The sequence below is a fragment of the Monoraphidium neglectum genome (genome assembly GCF_000611645.1).
Source record: "Monoraphidium neglectum strain SAG 48.87 unplaced genomic scaffold scaffold00896, whole genome shotgun sequence".
Taxonomy (NCBI): domain Eukaryota; kingdom Viridiplantae; phylum Chlorophyta; class Chlorophyceae; order Sphaeropleales; family Selenastraceae; genus Monoraphidium; species Monoraphidium neglectum.
The window spans coordinates 14707-20502 of record NW_014012732.1 but is presented as its reverse complement, the minus strand read 5'-3'; positions in this window follow the sequence as shown (position 1 = coordinate 20502).

The window sequence follows — 5796 nt, the reverse complement described above, 5'->3', positions numbered from 1 at the left end:
TTCATGTTTGTGCAAGCAGATATTGAGCAGCTCTGTGCACGAATCCACCAATGGCGTCAGCGCAGCGCAGCTCACTGACCTAGCTTGGCTGTTCGACTCAGTAATACATTATCCCTGCCATGAAGCAGATTCAAAGCTTCGCTGCACACATGGGACGGAGGTGTGTCTAGATGCACAGTCACAACTTTGATTGTTTAGGTCTGGACTACTTCTGGCGCAATACTCACAAACTCCATGAAGGCAGCCACAGGGATGTGCGAAAAACGCGTGCCATCATTGCGGGTGAATGTGGGGCCAGCTTGGCCCAGAATGTCGCTGGGTAGTGTGACTACGTTATACATGTCATGTAGATGGTGGCGGGTGAGTACAATTAGGTGTGAGGGCCCTGCATTTATCTCGACAGCCGCTGCCCCTGTGGCGGCAAGTCTTGCTGCATGCATGGCCGCAGAGGCAAGGCTGGTAGGGGTGACGATGCAACGTACGCAGTGTGGCTGTGCACATATGTACACAGCGCATGCATCCCTGGTATATGCCATGGCTCAAGTTGCTCATATGAAGACGCAACACATGCGCGCGCGGGCGCGGGCTTGCACACAACCACGCGCCCGTGCATGTGCGCGCGTGCGCGCATACCCACATATACTTTGCATGCACATATACTTTCACATATACACACGCGCTCTCTCCCTCTTGTACACAAACACATACATCCACACAGGCCACTCTCATGCCCCGTGCAGCTGGACGCCATTACACAGGATGCGCCGCATCTACCCAGCTGGTAGTGAGACAAGCTGAGATACACAGCAGAAAGAAAGGCTCTGGGGGGTGCGCGTCCCACATGCATTGCCTGCCATATCCACACTCACATGATGACAATGTCGTCGACGTTCCTCTGTGTGTTGGTGTACCCGCGAAATTGACCCACCGACAGATCCAGGTTGCGTGTGTTGACAAAGTCTGGGACGTCCACTTTGATGATTTGCTCCCACCTGGCCTTGGCCGCCTGTGTTAATGTGAAGGATGTGGGTATGAGAGGCAGCACGGTCAGGGTCACTGGCCTGAACCACACATTGGTTTTATAGCCTTACAGGCCTGTCACGTGGCAGCAAGAAGCAGCCTGCTGGCAGCATTTTTAAGACCAAGTAAGGCTGGCACTTGGCATGCAGCATGTTGTGTGTGCATGCTGTGAGCATTGCGGGTTCGAGTATGGCGTATTGAGCACATGCTATGATGCCACAGGACAGATGAATTGCTCACTTGAAACACGCTGTCAAACCTGCCATCAGTGCCGACACGTATCAGCTGGATGTTGAAACCCCCAGCAGTAGATGGGGATGGGGATGGGCCTGGGCCTTGAGTGGATGGATTGAGGATGTGGCACGCAGCGTACAACCAATCACCAGTTTTGAATGAGCGAGATTGCAACATGTTGCAGGCGGCTCCATATGTTGCCGCCATCCCGGACTTGAATCTTGCTGCACTATCACTGCCAGGTGCTCACGTCTAAAGCAGGAGTTGCTAGAAGCGTCCCAGGTGAGCTGGGGGTCATCGCAGACACAGCCAGTATTGCCAGAGTTGGAAGTGGACTCTCCGACGCAGCTCAAACTGGTGCGACCGTCGCCAAGGGAGTACGTGTTGCGGCTGCACCGGGTCTGGCAGGTGTTCCCAGAAAATCCGGCGATGCACTTGTCACACGCGTCGTCCTGGACAATGTTTGTACCGCACTCTGTGCATCCACGAGGTAGGCCGTGAAGGGTGTCAGTAAGCACGCAAGGCTGCTGAATTGGCAGCACGCAGAGATGGCAGCGCAGCCAGACATCAGGCAAGCCAGGCTACATGCATCAGAAGCCAACGTTGTCTGTCTGTTTGCCATCATCCCAGTCCAGACAGGCAAGCGTAGGTACACCTCACCGCAGGCGCTGTTGTCGCTGTTCGGGGTCCCGCGGGCGCCACAGGCAGTGCAGGCCCTGAGGCTGCCTCCTGGTGACACTTTCTTGCCGGTGCACTGTGTGATCAAGGGAAAAGCGCAGCATGGGCTGATAGCTTCAGAGGGAGCCGGGACCTCTGTGGGGGGGGGGGGCAACCCTCCAATCAAACATCAAGGGGCAGGAAACAGCTAAGGTGTTGTCCCCCAAGTAAAATGCGGCCAACAGGTGAGAGATACACAAGCGCAGTAGTTGGCCTGAGAGTCAGGAGAAAAGCAGACAGGTGGAACTTGTGTGCATTTACTACCGCTGCTCGCAGTCATGCGTTATTGAATGTGGGCATGCCACCCACCCCGCGGCACACCCACCCTTTTGCATGAGGATCCGCCAAACCCAGGCAGGCATGTGCCACAGATGCCATCGTCAATGAAACCAAGGTTGCATCCTAGCGAGCAACGCAGAGCACGTGGATGGTGGGCAGACAGTCAGCGGGCGTGTCCTAGGTGTCAGCGGCTTCGTGACCTTAGTGCGCGTGGGCATCGTACGCTGCTTGTGTGCCAATTGTCACAGCATCAGCACCCCCACGTGTGGACCCTGCTCCCGGCCATGAACAGGGAACCTACTGCAGATAATCTTGGAGGCGTCGGCCTTCGAGCGCTTGGGGCATGCCTCACACCTGTTTCCATCTGGTGAGACCTTGTTACCACTGCAACGGACGCATCTGTTGCCCTTTGGCTGCTCCCCAGGATCACACTGGGCCATTGCAGGCTGCAGTAGGCATGCGCCCAACACGAGAGCAGCGAGTGGCCACCTGGGGTGCTGCCGCAGTGCGGCCATGTTGTCTGCCTGTTTTTGCCACAAGCACAGGTGCATAATTGCAGGTTTATGGCACTTGGAGTTAGTGAGGTTGTGGCGGTGTGCATCCATCAATCATCCCTCCCATGGCCAGAATTGCCGGAGCAGACAGATCAATTTCGCCACAGTTTGGTCCGGACCACTACAACCTGAGGTGTCGGCCGCCACCAGGAGACACGGGGTGCAGTGGCAAAGGCTTAAGGGGGACAATACAACTTTAGAGTGCACTGTTGTACTTCCTGCCTTCATCAGGCTTTTGCTCAAAATGACCGGCCTCCGCCAGCACTGCTCACCTCAATCTGGTGACGTCCAGCTGCGTCGCAGCCCCGCTGTACTTAAGTCTTCACCGGACCACGCGTAATATCCTTCAAGAAGATTTTTTTGATAATTTTTAGTGTGTAGTTCAGTGTGTTCTCACTTGGCGTGACCGGTGATGGGCCTCCGGCAAGGGTATCACCGCAGTGATGGATGACCACGGCATCCCGGGCTGTGCTAATGGCGCCATGCGACTGGAAGATCCATTATGTCAAAAATCAAGCCATAGACGAAATTCCGTCGTAGCATGCATGCATTGACGAGGGTTTATCCGGGCATGATAGTAGCGTGAGTGATGTAACTGTGTGCTTGGAACACCTGATATGCTGAGGTGGTGTGACGCTCGAGCGAGCAGCTGTGCAGCGAGTACAGTGGCAGTCCGTTTGTTTGATGCAGACGCCGCAGCATTGATGAGGCCCACAGTTGATCAACAGCATGGATGTTTCCTTGAGATTGCTGGTGCATGACCAATGCAGGTCAACAACATATCTGGATGGCAAACGCCATCCGCCGCCCAGGAAATGGCGGCGCGCTCACGCATGTGGGCAAGCGGGGCCCCTCCACAATAGGCTTGATTGTGCATCCCTTAACTCGAAACAGGCCCGAGTCCGTCGTGCCATTTGCACATGTGAAATTGAATACAACATACCTATGCACAATCCACTACGGCATAGTGGTGTTTTGAGCAAGGATCAGAGCATTTCTGCCCGGCGACTGTGCAGCAATCCATGCCTTTGTGATGGCCTCCTGCTCCGAGGGATCTGCGGGCTCGCCCGCTGCAAGGGACGGGAGCGCGGCGCCGACGCCAACGCCAGCCGGGGCTGGAGCTCCAGGATAGCCAATGGGGTACAGCAGGATCGAGTCGTACTCGTCACTGGCACTGGCTGCGGAGAGAGCACCTTGCTGCGTAGGGCAGGAGTAGGCCGCGGCCGGGGAGTAGTCGACGCTTCCGTCCCCTGGGCGGACAAAAAGGCGGGCGGGTGGTGCAGCCGGCAGGACAGTCAGGACATTGATGCACCCATGAGGGTGTCGTTGCTGTTGCTCAGCACTGCTGCCGTTGCGCATGACCATTTGGCCAGCCGCACTCAAACTGTCTGCAGTCCTGCCACCATGGTGATGAGTTTGCAGCTTGATTGAACATGAAGCGCGGTCGCGTCCAGCTACAACCTGCACTTCATAGCTACACCTCATCACAGTGGCAGCATTGCTTGACCATGCCTCAGCCTGATGAACGGATCAATCGCTGGCAGAGCTGCGCGCGCTGCTGCTAGTTGGAATGCCAACAGGCGCACCATAAATGTCTTCCATTGCGCCAATTGTGATGACTGACAAGGGATTCCCTGCCAAGTTCGCACCCTAAGCAGTGAAAGGAGACAGGTGTGTGCATATGCTTGTAGTGCTGAATGCACATGATTGACCCATCAGCAAGGGGCTGGATACATCCACTTCATCATCCGCTGGCTGTGGTATGCGCCGCACCGCCGCCAATGCCGTTGCTGTGCTCAGTAGGTCACATTACATTTCTGCTTACCGGTGTCATCAACTCAGTTGCAAGCGTCCTCTCTGCCCAATGACTGCAGCCTGTGTGTGTGCAAGTGGTGGGCATGGCAGCATTGTAGGTCCTCACGTCTAGGTCGGTGCACCTCAGTGCACGCCAGCACGTATCCAACATCACCTACACATCAACGGCTGACCCCTGCATGCGTCACCCCACCAGTGACCTGCTTGCCACCTNGCAGCTGTCGACTCGGCCGGTCCACTGCACACAAGCACGCTGTGCAGCACCAGCCAGCCAGGCGCCTGAAGCGCGCTGCCCGGGGGCGCTGGCCGGGCGGGACATGCTGGCAGCTGTCATATGTGCCTGATTGTACAATCAGGCACACGCACGGCAACTTCCGACTACTGCACGCAGAGCTGGGCTGTGTTGGCAGTGGGCGCTGAGATGCGTCTTCACAACCACCGGCGACTGGTTGCACAAGATCGAGCAGTTATGCCTCCTCGTGAGTCCGCTGTCTGCCGTCACTGACAATGGCCTGGAACTTCCCCTGAAGACAATCGCAAGTGCGGCTGCTTCGTACACGCACCTGAGCCTTGGCCTGCCACAGTCTCAATGGGCACCTGCTGTCCACTGCAGCCGGGAGTCTGCTGGTACTTTGCATTGGCATTCTTGCACTGCCAGAAATTGGCAGACGAGGATCCCGGCACGCAGTTCCTGATGCAGCCGATAGTCTCAGTAACGGTGCCCATGCCAAGCGTGTGGCTGAGGATGGGCAGGAATGGTATCACCAAGGGAGGATGCAATTGAGGTGGAGTTGGCTGGTGAGATGCGCGGGTGTTGCGCAAGAGCAGGCACCTTGCCTGGCACCCAGTCATCGCGATGGATGCATCAAGTCGGGGGTGGAGCGGATCGCTCGAGGTCAGCAAAAGCAGACTCTCATCCGACCCACCAAAANCTGCGATTGATCGACAAACTGAGCTGGCGACCGTCCATTCATTCTGCATGCTCGCACACGTCACCTCGTCCACGCATGCTGCTGTGAGTTGTCCAGCTTACCCCATTTCATGCAGGATAACGTCCTGGAGGTAGGCTTGACTGCCCCGCCCAGCATTCAGGATCTTGGCCATGTCCTAGGGTGGATGTATTATTGGATGGTGCATATGGTCAACAAGGGTGACCTCCGCCACACACGCGGTAGTG